Raw genomic sequence first — 16,437 nt, 5'->3', positions numbered from 1 at the left:
CATTTCCCCTCCCTGTCTTCCACAATCTGACTCCTAAATTTTCTTTTGCTCTGTCTGTCTCCTAACCTCCCCCTTGCATCAACATATATAAAAGGAACACTGGATATTAACAATGTCTGTAGTTAGTGGTCTGACTGGAAAATGTACTACTTCTTGGCCTTGGAAACTCAATCCCAGACTTGGATTCTCAATTCCTCTTCAATAGAAGAAGTAACAGAAGGTCCTCAGTAGTGCCCTGTGGTCTTTGCATCAGTGTCCCCACTCCTGATCTCTTTGTGATCTTCTCCTCTGATCAGCTTCCCAGCCTCATTTCTCCCTCTTCTTGGTCTTCTCTATATTTCTCTACTTATCTATTATTTTTTCTCAGGAGTTTACTGTCACTCTTCTCACTGCTTTACCTGTTCTCCCTGTCCCCTCAGAATACCCTCTGTCTTTATATCCTTCTCTTCTCGAAATCACTCTCAGAAGACAAATAGCACTTTGAATGTTGCTGTACAACCCACAGTGAAAAAGGAGCAGAGTAGCAATACAGGTTTTCAGATAATCTAAGAAAAATACCTTTTTGTTCAGTTTCTCCAGTCAGATCGACTCGCACTTTTAAGGATCTGTGAATATGCTTGAGTTGGAAGTGGTGAGCTGATAATGTGATGGATGTTCATTCATATAGTAAGAGTGGGTCTATAGTGGTTGCACAGGGCCTAGGGCTCCCACTCTACCTTAAATGAGTTGAGTGCGTCTCCAGGTCTCCTCATTATAAACAGCAGTTTTCTCTTCACAATTTATATACTGGAAACACTGGTGTGTCCTCGGTGTGTCTAATTAGAGAAGAGTTTTATTGGAGGCAGGGAAGTGATTATAGGGACTGGATTTGGTCATAGGAGAATTAATTACTGTATTGAATCTTTACAGGGAGTCCTTGGATTATGATGGTCTCAACATACAATGTTTCAAATTAACAACATCACTCTCATAAAAACTTTAAGAAATTGAGTCATGAGTGTTTTGGTTTACACTGTTAGCATCATACTTACAGACTGTGGGCAAACAAATTTGGTTTCTTGAAGTGAAAGAATATGCAGTAACACAGTGTATGAGTGAGGGACTTGGCGTCCCCCAGTACGCTTATCTATGCCAGTGTGGCCTGTTAAAAGCACAAGTTTTTTTGTCTGTATTAGGCTAGGGTGTGTTTTGAGTTTCACTAAAATTTAGATAGTGTCACTGTCGTAGGAAGGGAACTGTGTCCTTGTAACCCGAGGACCCTGTACTTTTGTTTTTTTCATTGATGTTTGCTGTGGCAGCCTGCAGGCAGTTTATGCACTACCTTTTTGGTTTTCATAGAAACATTCAACTGACATTTAGTCAGAGACCACCTGGGGCCAAAAGATATGTCAGACACTAAGATTTCAGAGTGAAGTCCTTCAGAGAAAACAAAACAAAACAGAAATACCCTCTAATCTAGAACCCTATGTTTATAATATATAGGAATCACAGAATCTTGCTCAGGTTGAGAAAAATTATACCCTCAGTCTTATCCATTGTTTCTGACTGTAAGACACTGGCTTCAGACACCTCATGTTCAATGCTGTGCGGAAATATCTTAGAATTTTAAGGTAATGAGAAAATCTTAAAATTTATTGTTCAGGCTAATTATTATTCTCTTAGGAGGCCAAAATAAATTTATATTTGAAAACTCAAAAACTGAAAGAAAATTCCACATAACTCTCTTATAAAACTTATACTCTGTGTAAAACCAAAAAATTAACTTGAATAATACAAAAATACTAAAGTATATTTATTTTTATAAGAGAATGGAGTACATCAAACTGAAAAGTATCTGCACAGCAAAAACAACCATCAACAAAACAAAAATGCAACTAACAAAAAATTGAAGATATCTGCAAACAAATATCTCTGATGAGAGGGTAATATCCAAATATGCAAAAACTAATACAACTCAACAACACAACAAGAAGCAAAAAGGTCCAAATTTAAAAATGAGTTGAAAATCTGCAAAAAGACTTTTCTGAAAAGGACATAGCAATGGCCAACAGTAGATGTAAAGATGCTCAACTTCACTAGCTACAAGAAAAATGCAAATCAAAACCACAGAGTCACCACCTCCCACCTGTTAGTATGGCTGTTATCAACAAGGTAAGAAATAACAAGTGCAGGAGAGGATGTAGAAAAACAAAAAACATCATCCACTGCTGGTAAAAATGTAAATTGGTACAGTCACTATGGAACTAGTATGGAGTTTCTTCAAAAAAATAATATGTTTGATAGAAAGTAGAAAGCAACAAACAAACAAACAAACAAAACAAACTAACAAACATAGTCACAGACAGAAGTAGAGTGGTTATCAGAGGAGAAGGAAAGTAAGGGGAGGTTGAGAGGGTAAGGGAGATGAAATATAGAGTGGTGGATACAGAGTAGACTTTAGGTCATGAACACACAGTGCAATATACCAATGATTTATTTTCAAATTGTTCGCTTGAAACTGTTATAACGTTATTAACCCATGTCACCTCAATAAATGTAATTTTAAAAATTTACTTTAAAGTTTACTTTAGTTAACTCTAAATAATTATTTAAATGTACTTATAAAAATTAATGCATTTGATTAATATTTCAGAAAGAAGTTAATAATCAAAGAATTGAATTCCAAATTACTGTACTTTCTGGGAATGCATATAACAATAGGAGATAAATTTTATATCAAATTATAACTTATTGACCACAAATGAAAAATATAAAATAAATGTGTCATAAATACTTGTTAAATTATGATTTTAACAGACAACTTAATTTAGTCATGGTGGCAGAGAGCACCAGCCTATTCTTTATTTCCAAAATGCTGCAAATGTTTAAAATATTTATTTTAAAAGGAAGACTACTTTCATTACCATTCAAAAAACAATGAAAGGATTCTACTGTGAAGAGAAACCTTAAAGAAGTCCTTCAAAAAAAACAAAAATGCCTCACAATCCACAGCCCAAAAAATCATGCAAAAGAAAAATAATGCAAATCTCTGGCTGGATCTTGGTTAATTAGAGCTTTGCTGCAAGACACAGAGGTACTGGTTCAATCGCTGGTCAGGGCACATACAGGAACAGATCAGTGTTCCTGTCTTTTTCTTGTTCTCTCCCTTCCTCTCTCTAAATGAATAAAATATTTTTAAAAATGACAAATATAAGGGGATGTTTAAAAATACTATAAAAGTAAAGGAACCATACAAAGTATGATAATTAGAATATTATTTATTTATTTTTAAAATTATATTAAATTTATTAGGACAACATTGGTTAATAACATTTGTTGGGCAGATAAAATATATTATGCTCACTTTGTTAAAGATAATGCTGCCCACGTGGAGGCCTTTGCCCAGGTGATATTAATGTGTGTTGGGGGCAGGCAGGATCATTGTAGCCTGGGGCTTGGTTTTGGGATTAAGCCTTTCCCACCCTTTTTGATGTGGGGCAGTACAATCCAATCATGCCTCAGAGAAGTGACTTTGTATTAGAGACTTCCCTATTTTGTATATTGGATTGAAGGTTTTGAATCTATACTCTAAAATGGGGGCAGAACGAGAGCTTGCGCTCTTGGTTCCTGGGATGATTAGGATGAGAGAGCAGAGGGAGCAGAGCAGAGAGCAGAAAGAGGCCATGTGGCCAGGAGAAGCAGCCAAGATGGCGGAGTGCTGAGTGATATGCCAGTTTGTACAGAGTTTGTATCTGGGATAAGGAAGGAGATGGGGAACTGAGGAGAATAAGGCTGGTGAGCTAGAAACCTTTGATTCTAGGAAACTCGAATAAGTCAGTGGCTTTGTGAGCACTGAATGTGAGTGGGTTTTGGAGCCCAGTGTGTATTTTTACTTGCCCGCCGGGTGCAAGCTAGGATTAAAGACTATGGCCCACCAGTTTGTGGCTCTGTTGTTTCTTTACTGACTGTCCGAATCCAATGCGAACCTGCATGACCCTGGCTTCTGGCTTTACAACATTATATAAGTTTCAAGTGTATAGTTTTATAATACTTTCTCTGTATTTTGAATGTGTTCAATGCCCCAAATTAAGTCTCCTTACATGAGCATGTGCTTAACATTTTTTTCCTGTTTTTACCTTACCCTACCTCTTTCCCCTCTGGTAACCACCACGCTGTTTGTTGTTCATGTCTGTAAGTTTTTGTTTTCTTTGTTCATTTGTTGGTTTTAGATTTATATCCCACATATGCCTGAAGTCCTACAGTTTTTTATTTTTTTCATCTGATTTCTTTCACTTGACACAATATTCTCAAGATCCATCCATGTTGTTGCAAATAAAAATATTTCATTTTTTTCCTCCACACTGTGTAGTATTTCATTATATTTATGTACCAAATCCTCTTTATTCAATCATCTATTGAGGGACACTCCAGTTGTTTCATGTTCTGGCCACAGAGAGTAAATGCTGCAATGAACATAGGAGTACATATATCTTTAGAAATAAAAGCTTTCAAATTTTTCATGTAGATACTGAGAGATTTATGGGTTATATGGTAACTCTATTTTTAATTTTTTGAGGAGCCTCTATATTGTTTTTCTTACTGGTCTGGATGGAAAAGGGGCCACACTGTGACCCTGACAGCTCAGAGGAAGCCTGCATGGTGGCCTTGCAGACTGAGAGGCCTAAACTAAGCACAAAGGTTGGTCAAAAATGAAAACTTTACAACTAGAAGCAGTTTATGGAGTTAATCATGTCTTAGAGGAGCTATTTTTCTCTAAGAAAGATCAATGCTTACCTTAATCTAGCCTGTCTTTGTCTTTTAAGTCTACAATAATGTACCTGATAATGTGTCTTTAAAAATGTAATTGTAATCTTGTTTTTCTGCCCCCTCAGGACAGGCATCTCACCAGAGCAGGAACCAACCAACCCTCTCATTGTTATTGTTATCATGTGAATCATTAACTGTTAACTGACTTGTTTCTCCTTATGTATAAGAAATTTCAGCATATACATTTTTCTTTTTATCCAATTCCAGAGATTTCCTGCCTTGTCAGCTCTGCTGTGTCTGACCTCCCTAATCTATCACCAATTTCATGTAACCCCCTTACACCTTCCCCTTTGATTCTGATGTATAAAGTAAGTGAAAACACTATTTTCCAAAGCACTTTCTCAATATGTTTAGACTTTGCTTCCTGGCAATTGACAATAGTTTGGCTCAAAAAAACTCATTAAAATTCTTACAAGTTTGGAAGTGATTTTACTTTGACAGTGGTTATAACAATATATGTTTCCATCAGCAGTGTATGAAGGTTTATTTTTCTCCATCACCTTTCCTACACTTATTATTACTTATCTTCTCAATTATAGCTGAAAAATTACTTATTAACACTGGTTTGAGTGAGTTTCAAGCTGTAAGGACAGTTGGTCATATGATAGTAATCCAAAAATTTTTCTCTTAGCAGAGTGATATGTTTGCCAGGGAAGGTATTTCATCCTGAAAATAGCACTGTACTTGCAAGAAAAGCAGATCAGGGACTAAGGTAATTAGACCCTGTTGGGCAGGTAAAATATATTATGCTCACTTTGTTAAAGATGGCGCTGCCCACGTGGAGGCCGTCGCCCAGGTGATATTAATGTGTGTTGGGGGTGAGCTAAAGGCAGGCAGAATCCTTGTAGCCTGGGGCTTGGTTTTGGGATTAAGCCTTTCCCACCCGTCTTGATGTGGGGTGGTACAATCCATTCATGCCTCAGAGAAGTGACTTTGTATTAGAGACTTCCCTATTTTGTATATTGGATTAAAGGTTTGGATTTCTACACTATAAAATAGGGGCAGAATGGGAGCTTGCGCTTTTGGTTCCTGAGATTATCATTAGAGGAGATAGCAGAGCAGAGAGCAGAAGGAGGCCACGTGGAGTAGGCCAGGAGAAGCAGCCAAGATGGCGGAGTGTTGAGTGAGAAGCCAGTTTATAGAGTTTGTGCGGGGAGAAGGAAGGAGAGGGGAACAGAGGTGAATAAATCTGGTGAGCTAGAAACCTTTGATTCTAGGAAACTCAGATAAGTCAGTAGCTTTGTGAGCACTGAATGTGAGTGGGTTTTGGAGCCCAGTGTGTGTTTTTACTTGCCTGCCGGGTGCAAGCTAGAATTAAAAATGACAGCCCATCAGTTTTTGGCTCCGTTGTTTCTTTACCGACTGTCCGAATCCAATGCGAACCTGCATGGGCCAGGCTGCTTTGATAGTAGTGGCCGTGGCTTTTGGCTTTACAGACTCCTAACAATTTCTCTTGGTTTCTGCTAGAAATTAAAAGGTCAATTGCATCATGTGCACAGAAAGGGAAAGGGTACAAGTGTGTATTCTGAGTAGCAGCCCTCTAGTTCTACAGAGAGTTCTAATACATACAACATATTTTTAAAATTTTATCTGAAAAAAATAAAAGCATAACATCCTATATTTTTTTGTTATAAAGTAATAAAGGGACTATATACCTTACACACAGCTAGACATACTAGAAAACAGGAAATTTATTACAATTTACATGAGAGAAGTAAATATTGAAGCTTAGGGACTAATCAAAATAGAAAAAAAAGAAACAAAAAATGAGAAGGCCCTTGTTAGTCAAATAAATTTATAAATATGATTTATATGTTTACTTGCTTATAGTTTGCATTGGATATGAGGGACAGGCTGTAAGCTGGCAAAGTCATTTTAGCCTAAGGCTTAGTTTTAAGACTAAGCCTTTCCTGCCCTTTATATACTAAGATCTTTTTAAAACTAAATTTCCCCCCACCCCCACCCTTGGCTGTTGCATGATAGGGGGTGGTGCACTCTCATGAGGAATCCCATTATACCTCAGATAAGTGACTCTATACTAGAGACTTCCTTGTTTGTATATTGGATTAAAGGTTTTGATTTCTACACTATAAAATGGGGCAGAGGAGCCCATGCTGGAGGAGAGCAGGTAAAACTCACTATTGATGTTATCTTATAATAAATTCACAGGTCTTAATTATTTTTTTGTTAGTGGGTGAATTATGATATATCTCACAACCTTTTGGAAACTCTGAGTAGATCAAATATGATTCTTTTCTTAAAGTATGATGAGATTGATTCTTGGGCTGATAACCTGAGCTTCTAGTCTTCTGGGTACTTATTCCAAATGGGAAAAGAGACATGATGAAATTTCACTGAATGTTTTGACATGACCTGCTAAGAACACAAACAACTTTAGCTCTGCATAAGTCATAGTTCTACACCCATTTCATAACAACTTATTCATAATGACCAAAAGGTCGAATCAATCTAAATGCCTATTGCCAAGTGAATGGATAAACAAAAGATGTTATATAAACACAATAAAATATTATTCAGTGTAAAGCCAGAAGTCAGGACCAGGGCTGCCAGGGCCACTATCAGAGCAGCCTGGCCCATGCAGGTTCGCATTGGATTCGGACAGTCAGTAAAGAAACAACGGAGCCACAAACTGGTGGGCCAGTCTTTAATTCTAGCTTGCACCCGGTGGGCAAGTAAAACTACACACTGGGCTCCAAAACCCACTCACATTCAGTGCTCACAAAGCCACTGACTTATCCGAGTTTCCTAGAATCAAAGGTTTCTAGCTCACCAGCCTTATTCTCCTCAGTTCCCCATCTCCTTCCTTATCCCAGATACAAACTCTGTACAAACTGGCATCTCACTCAGCACTCCGCCATCTTGGCTGCTTCTCCTGACCTACTCCACGTGGCCTCCTTCTGCTGCTGGCTCTACTCTTTCCTCTAATGATAATCTCAGGAACCAAGAGGGCAAACTCCCGTTTTGCCCCCACTTTATACTGTAGCTTCACAACCTCTAATCCAATATACAAAGTAGGGAAGTCTCTAATACAAAGTCACTTCTCTGAGGCATGATTGGATTGTACCACCCCACATCAAAAAGGGTAGGAAAGACTTAATCCCAGAACCAAGCCCCAGGCTACAAGGATTCTGCCTGCCTTTAGCCCACCCCAACACACATTAATATCACCTGGGCCACGGCCTCCTCATTGTTATCTTTAACAAAGTGAGCATAATACATTTTATCTGCCCAACATTCAGCCATCCTTAAAAAGGAAATAATTTCTGACATGTTACAACATAGCTGAACCCTGAGCACATTATGCTAATTAAAATAATCCAGTCCTAAAAGGACAAACACTGAGGACTTCACTAATGTGAGGTATGTAGAGTAGTTAAATTTATATAGACAGAAAGTTGGATGTTGGTTGTCTGGGCCTAGATAAGGGGTCCCCAAACTTTTTACACAGGGGGCCAGTTCACTGTCCCTCAGACCGTTGGAGGGCCAGACTATAAAAAAAAACTATGAATAAATCCCTATGCACACTGCACATATCTTATTTTAAAGTAAAAAACAAAATGGGAACAAATACAATATTTAAAATAAAGAACAAGTAAATTTAAATCAACAAACTGACCAGTATTTCAATGGGAACTATGCTCCTCTCACTGACCACCAATGAAAGAGGTGCCCCTTCCGGAAGTGCTGCGAGGGCTGGATAAATGGCCTCAGGGGGCTGCATGTGGCCTGCGGGCCGTAGTTTGGGGACCCCTGGCCTAGATGAATAGGAAATGACAGGATGTTGTTTAATGGTGTAAACAGTTTTAGTTTTCCAGATGAAAAGAATACTAGAGATTAATTGTACCAAAATAGAAGTCTAATTAATACTATTAAAATATCCATTTAAAAGTGACTGAGATAATAAGTTTCATGTCATGTATACTTTAGCACAATAATAAAACAGGTTTACATAAAATAGATGGGAAGTGGGGGAAAGTGCAGAGGCAGGGACACAGGGAGCAGATGGACAGCTGTCAGAGGGACAGGGGAAAAGGGGACTGGATCAAAGAAGGTGAAGGGATTAGCCCAAAACATAAACAGATAAGAGGTAGATACAAACAAGAGAGTGGCAGTAGGCAGAGGGAAAGAAGGTGATGTAGAGGGAGGGGACAAAGGGCAGAAAAGATGAGCAGATAGGGACGGTGGGGGTGGGGTGGAGAATGATGCAGGTGGTATATTCAGCTGTACACTTGAAACCTGTATGATTTGGTGAACCATGTTACACAATAAATTAAAAATAAATTTAAGAAAAAGAAAGATTGAGGCTAAAAGCATGTAAACAGAGAAAAGTGGTAAAAAAGATAGGGAGGTAGACAGAAAAAAAGATTTTAAAAAACTTACAGGCACCTCAAATACCATAATGCAATACATATAAAAAAAATAAAGATGAGCAATATTATTGCCAAAATAATCACCATAGTGGAGGTGCAATGTCCTGGAAATTGGGAGAAGACACACAGATGTCACTGTAAACCCCATTCCTGAGTCTCCTGCCCTTCCTTTGCTCACCTGAGTGTCAGCTCCATCACTCACCTGCTTTGATGTAAAGGCATAGCCAACTTCTCCTCTCAGATTCTCTAACACAATAATCCTTATCTATCTCCTATCACTTCTTCTTGTGCCGCTTCAGCCAGTTACAGTGATACCTTGAGATACGAATTTAATTTGTTTTGTAACCAAACTCGTAAGTCAGTCAACTCGTATATGAACCTGCCAATACTGTACCCGTGCGCCAACTAGTGGCAGCTTTCTGAATCATGACTCGTATCTCGGAATTTCGCTGGGATCTCGAATAAAAATATGGACTGAGTTGCAGCTTGTATCTAAAAAAACATATGTTGGTCAGTTTGTATCCCAAGGTACCATTGTAACAGGTTTGTGACTCTTACCTCCTTTATACCTTAGGTGAGTGATTTTCAACCTTTTTCATCCTATGGCACACATAAAGTAATTAGTAAAATACTGTGGCACACCAAAAATATGTATTTGTAGATATGAAAAAAATAGATATTATTTTAATTTATTCACTCTGGATGGCTATTATTGTGTTGACTGTTGTAACTTTTTTTTTTTATTTGACAATCTAAGGGAAAAGAGGTCAGTGCCCCTGACTAAATAGCCAAGTGTTTTAAAAATTCTTACTGCACAACAGTTGAAAATTGCTGCCTTAGTTCATCTTCCTCTTTTTCTCACTTGTTTTTCCTCCTTCTGTTCCTTTCACCCTCCCTCCCTCCTTGCTTCTCTGTCACACCCACTAAGTATCACCATTTGCTTGCCTCTCCCTCCATGTTTGTGGACCATCTCCTCCCATTTCCGGCCAGGTCCAGTTCTTTCTCACCCCAGTGGAGGACGATGTCCTGGCCTCCCAGGCTGCTGTGCTATGCTCTGCAATTCAGGTTAGCCTCCTCCCCAGCCACAGCATCCAGGGTTACTTGGAGATACCACGTCCCGTCAGCATTGGGCAGGATGTCACCTTGCTGAGTTCCTGGATGCTCCTGCTCACCCCTCATCCACATCACCTGTACAGGTTTGGGGTAAAATCCTGAGTCATGGCACACCAGCAGCAGATGACCAGGCAAAGGAGGGGGGCCACTGGAAAGCCAGGCCTCAGGCTTCACTGGGGCAGAAAGGAGCAGGACAGTGTCACCTTATGACACTAATCCAGAGTAAAGGTCTCAGAAACCCACTACTTTGGAAAGTGACCCTTCATACTTGTTTGAAAACCAAATAATTTATTGTTTAAACCCCTCCTTTTTTAGGACCCTGTACCTTTGAATTCAAAGAGATGGTATAAATTGAAAGAGAAAAGTCTTGGAGAGAGAACAGGACTAACCTTGTCTCTGCAGTTTCACCTTCCCTGCACCGAGAATGCCCAAGAGAAATCAAGGGCAGCTTCTTGACTGGAGCTTCTCTATGATACTAGAGATACCTTGGTATTGAAAGGAAATTGTGCAGTTCCTCTGTGTTCTGTGGCCGCCTTCTGTGGCAGCACACACGAATCATTCTGGAAGCTAAGGTCATCCACTCCTCCCAAAGCTCCGCTCAAGAAGCTTATTGTGGTCTCCCAGAATGCATCTCACAGCTGCCTATAGCCTGGATTTCAAAGGGATCTCGATACAAGAGAAACAGAAAAAAGATATTTAAAAGGCAACAAGAAGGATAAGGATATAGAAACAATCTAAGGTTTTGGATTTTGGTGGGGAGAAAGGTTTGAGAAGTGAAATGAAGCCAAAAGCCAATCTAACAGCGTCATGTGCCACACAATGGCTTTGCAGTTAACAACAAATCACGTACAAGAAGGTAGTCACATAGATTATAGTAAAGTTGAAAATTTCTTATTTGCCTAGTGACTTTTTTCGCCATGATAACAGCATAATGCATTGCTCATGCGTTGTGGTGATGATGGGGTTAAATCTCCATTGTGCTGCTGGTTGTATAGAAGAGTAACAATGCAATATGTATAGTACATGACACTTGAGAATGATAGTAAATGATGCTACTGGTTTATGTGTTTATTTTACTTTTAATTGCTTTTTAGAATGTATGTTTTTTGCTTACAAAAAAGAAGTTTATGAAACACAGTATGTCGTGTCAGATCAGCAATAATTTTATACCTCTCATATTTACTGCATCACTTGATTGGATAATTTTCTCTTTTGCTTGACTTAATGTTCTATATATCTTTTACAGTAATGTGCAATACTGGATTTTAATTATTTAGCAATATAATATGCTATATAGCATAGGTGTGTGGTAGCTACCCTATCTAGGTTTGTTTAAGTGCACTCTATGATAGTTACACAACAATAAAATTGTCTAGCAATGTATTTTTCAGAACATGTCCTCAATGTTAAGTAGTATAAGACTGTTTTGAGAGATTTTTATTTTTAAAAAATTGTTTGATTGATTTCAGAAAGAGAGAGAGATAGAGACATCAATTTGCTTTTTACTCATTGATGCACCCATTGGTTGTGTTTTCTGTATATATCCTGACGGGGATCAAACCTGCAACCTTAGCATATCACAATGATGCTCTAAATTAATGGTCCCCAAATTTTTTGGGCCATGGACTGGTTTAATGTCAGAAAATATTTTCACGGACCGCCTTTAGGGTAGGACGGATAAATGCACAAAATAAAATTATCCGACTGGCATAAAAACTGTGGTATCTTTTTTTTTTTTTTTTTGTATTTTTCTGAAGCTGGAAATGGGGAGAGACAGTCAGACAGACTCCCACATGCGCCCGACCGGGATCCACCCGGCACGCCCACCAGGGGCGATGCTCTGCTCACCAGGGGGCGATGCTCTGCCCCTCCGGGGCGTCGCTCTGCCGCCACCAGAGCCACTCAAGCGCTTGGGGCAGAGGCCAAGGAGCCATCCCCAGCGCCCGGGCCATCTTTGCTCCAATGGAGCCTTGGCTGCGGGAGGGGAAGAGAGAGACAGAGAGGAAGGATGGGGGGGGGGGGGAATGGAGAAGCAAATGGGCACTTCTCCTATGTGCCCTGGCCGGGAATCGAACCCAGGTCCCCCGCATGCCAGGCCGACGCTCTACCACTGAGCCAACCGGCCAGGGCCAAAACTGTGGTATTTTAAAATATAATTGTCGAACTTACAAGACAAATGCCAAGAGTGAGTCTTAGACGGATGTAACAAAGGGAATCTGGTCATTTTTTAAAAATAAAACATTGTTCAGACTTAAATATAAATAAAACGGAAATAATGTAAGTTATTTATTCTTTCTCTGCGGACTGGTTTCAAATGGCCCACAGACTGGTACTGGTCCGTGGCCCGGGGTTTGGGGACCACTGCTCTAAACAACTGAGCTATCCATCCAGGGCTATTCAGAGACTTTTCAACAAGAAGAGAACAGGGGAAGGTATACATGTCATAAATGGCAGGAAGAACTGTTGTGGTAAAGAATAGTTGGTGAGAAGAAAGAAGGGAGTTATGTGAGGATCAGGGTGGTGAAGTCAGGAGGAAGTACACATTCCAGGATGAATGGGAGAATTACATTGGGAGGAGGAGGAAGCAGGAGATGCCTGAGGAGATGGACTGAAAACAAAATAAGTCACACTTTAGTTCACTGAGGCAAAGGGTGGAAAAAGAGATGGCTTCTTGCTTGGGGTTTAAGAGAGAAAGAGTTAGGCACAAAGGGGTATCTTCATCAGATAAGAGTGAAAGAAGCAAGAGAAATCTGAAGTACTTTGTGGAGGTGTGGAGTCTAAGAGGAGGACTGCTCTAGATAAATGTGCGCAGAGAGAAAGAGAGAGAGAGAGAGAAAAGTTATTGGTAATCTACGCAGATCACAGGACTGAACTAACATGTCATCTGGAAGTCACTGACATGATCTTGTACTACCTGAAGGAGTCAGATGATATTGAAACGAAATATTTCCTCCAGCTCAGTCACCTCCACATTCCTGAAGTTTCCCTTGCACCAAGGCTATGGACAATGACAGTACTTGAGTCTCTATCCCAGCCTTGAATCTGCATATCATTCTGCCAGTCTGAGCCTTCATTTTGTTGCCAGGTGCTGTTCACATTTGATGATACCTGGATGACATGGTAAGAGGTTAGCTCTCAAAAAGCTGTGGGTAGTGAAGGGATAGTAAAAGTGAAGAGAAAGAAGAAGAAGAGGATGGGGAAAAACAAATGAAAACCAGAAAAAGTTGAGAAAAAAAGAAAGAGTCTGAACAACAAAATGGCAGAAACATTTGCCTGTATCAGGGTATCCGGCTCCATCCCCCGCATCCAAAATAGAAGAAGAGGGCTGGATACAGGCTGGAGACGACCTACACCCAGAGTTCTGGCCAGAGTTACAGGCAGGAGATGCTCGTATTTGTGCTCATTGTCACCACCTGGGATGAGATCTGTTAGCAACAGAAGTGGCAAAAGCAGCATTTCACCAGTAGATAGAACTTCTGACTCTTAAAGCTGGTGTTTGATCTCTGAACTCAGCAAACTGTTGTTTCCTTGGTGCTCTATAGTGACTTCCTCTTCCAGGGACAAAATTCTGCCTCATTTACATTAGACATCATAAAGAAGCTGTGTCTCCCACAGTCCCCCTTCCATTCAGCCTGTCAATTCCACTCTAGCTCTTGAGTTCCAAATTTTCTTATTATCTTCCTTGTTTACAGCTGTTTTCCTGACCTCAGCTTTCTGTATACTACCTTGAAAAAGCCACCATATGGTTTTCTTTTACTTTCTTTTTTTTTTTTTTAAATGAGAGAAGAGGGGGTAGTGAGGCCAACTCCCACATGTGATCCGACTAAGATCCACCAAGCAACCCCATCAGGAGCCGATGCCTGAGTACCATGCTATATTTATTGCCTGAGGCTGTTGTGCTCTAACTGAGCAATCGTTAGGGCCCAGGGCCATGCTAGACCCAATAGGACCACTGCCTGTGAAAGGGAAGAAAAGAAAAGGGGAGTAGGGCAAGGATGATGATTGCTTCTCCTGTGTGCCCTAACCAGGAATTGAAAGCTGGACGACCATACCTAAGTCGATGCTCTTCTCCCTAAGCCACTGGCCAGGGCCCACTATGTGGTTTTGAAAGGTTATTTTACCTCCTCAGTCTTTTACTGTAACATCTGTTACATGGGAAGGGACTGTTACAAAATCACCTGCTTAAATTTAGGAAAATTCTTTTTGTTCATCCATACGATTCAATCTTCCTCAGCATGGTCTTGTCTTCTCCTGCTCTTTGCCTTTACCTCTTCTCCGCATTCTCAATGGCTCCTTTTTCTCATTTTATGCCCTTGTCTCATTGCCCTAGCCTTAAATTTGTGTGGCGTATGTTGGTGACCATTTACAAAAGTCAAAGCATTCATTTTCTTCATGTTTTTAATGTTTTTTAGTTCTTCCATCACTTTTAAATTGATTTTAAAGAGAGAAAAGACAAGAGATAGAGAAACAGAAACATTTAATTGTTGTTTGATTTATTTATGTATTCATTGGTTGATTCATAATGTGCCATGATCAGGGATTGAACCTGCGACCTTGCTTTATCAGGATGATGTGATACCTGACCAAGGCCCCAAAGGGAAAATATTTAAACATTTACATTGACTAAAGTGCTGCAGACCCAAATTCTAAAATTAATAAGCTAAATACTTCCTTATTAGTTATTATTTATTCTTCAAGTAATATTATCTTATGCCTTAGCAATTGTTAAAAAGAAAAATTGCATATACTACTAGTACATGACCTTCTTTTCAGTAGCTCTTGACCTTTGGAAGTTTGAGTAACAAATTTTAGTGAGCCAAGCAGAACTTTGGGAGATGTGCTATGTACAGCTTCAGACTAAGTCAAAGATAACATATTATTTTGTCTATCAGTTTGTTTTCTGGTTTTATTTTTCTGCTTAGTTCCTGCACCTTTTTCACCCTGGCTCCCCTCCCAAAACCTTTACCCCTCAGACAACTGTCAGTCCATTTCCTGTATCTATGATTCTTTTTCCTCTTTGTTTGCTTATATTGTTCATTAGATTTTACATATAAGTGAGATCATATGGTATTTGTTTTTCCCTGATTGGCTTATTTCAGTTAGTGTAACAGTCTCCAGGTTTATCGATGCTGTCACAAAAGGTAAGATTTCCTTCTTTTTATGGCTGAGTAGATTCCATTGTGTAAATGTAACACAGGTTTTTAACCCCCTCGTTTACTAATGGTCTGCTTCTAAATCATAGCCGTTGTAAATAACACTGCAATGAACATAGGGTGCATATATAATTTCAGATTAGTGTTTCTGTTTTCTTTTCTGATATTCCTAGAAGTAAAATCAATGGGTTATAAGGCCATTTTATTTTTAATATTTTTAAGAAACTTCATACTGCTTTCCTCAGTGGTTGAACCAAAAGTACACAGTTTTCTTTCTCCACATTCTCACCAACACTTGCTTTTTGTTGATTTTTTTTGATGAGAGCCATTCTGACAGGTGGAAGGGGATATCTCTTTGTGGTTTTACTTTATATTTTTCCAATGCTTAGTGATGTTGAGCATTGTTTTATATGTCTAGAGACCATTTATATGTCTTTTTAGAGAAGTGTGCATTCAGGTTGTTTGCCCATTTTTTAAATTGATTTTTTTTGGTGTTGAGTTATATAAGTTCTTTATAAATTTTTAATATGTCTCCTTATCAGATTATCATTAGTGAAAATGTCTTTCCAGTTCATGTATTTTATTTTCACTTGTTGACAGTTTCCATTGCTATGCAAAAACTTTTTAGTTTGATTTAATTCCTTTTGTTTAGTATTGACCCATGTACTCAGAGAGTAAGAAAGGCAAAATGGAAGTCAGTAAAGGTGTTTGCTCTTTTTTCTTCATTGAGCTCCAATGCTCGAGTCAGGGCAATCAGTTTTGTTCATTGAGTGGAGATGCCTTGGGGTAGGTGCTGCTCTTCCACAGTCTCTGTCAGAGTTACCACTGCATTCCCCACCTGCCTTTCTCCCTTTAAGTTGACAGAGCTGCTTCTGTCTACATAACACTTCCAGTCTGGGTCTCTCATGGGCTGGTCGGTCTAGCAAGTCCTGCCAGCTTGAATACACTGAATCAAACACCTCCAGGCAATTGTC

The 16,437-nt window shown here is 39.3% G+C and overlaps 1 pseudogene; it reads right to left on the bottom strand.

Moving 5' to 3' along the window:
• Nucleotides 1–1,007: 1,007 nt before the first annotated feature.
• LOC136398447 (T-cell surface glycoprotein CD1b-2-like) lies at nt 1,008–13,766 on the bottom strand (annotated as a pseudogene).
• Nucleotides 13,767–16,437: the final 2,671 nt, after the last annotated feature.

The sequence above is a fragment of the Saccopteryx leptura genome, chromosome 3 (assembly GCF_036850995.1).
Source record: "Saccopteryx leptura isolate mSacLep1 chromosome 3, mSacLep1_pri_phased_curated, whole genome shotgun sequence".
In the NCBI taxonomy this organism is placed as follows: domain Eukaryota; kingdom Metazoa; phylum Chordata; class Mammalia; order Chiroptera; family Emballonuridae; genus Saccopteryx; species Saccopteryx leptura.
Note: the sequence above shows the minus strand (reverse complement) of the source record. Positions and strands in the feature narration are given on the sequence as shown.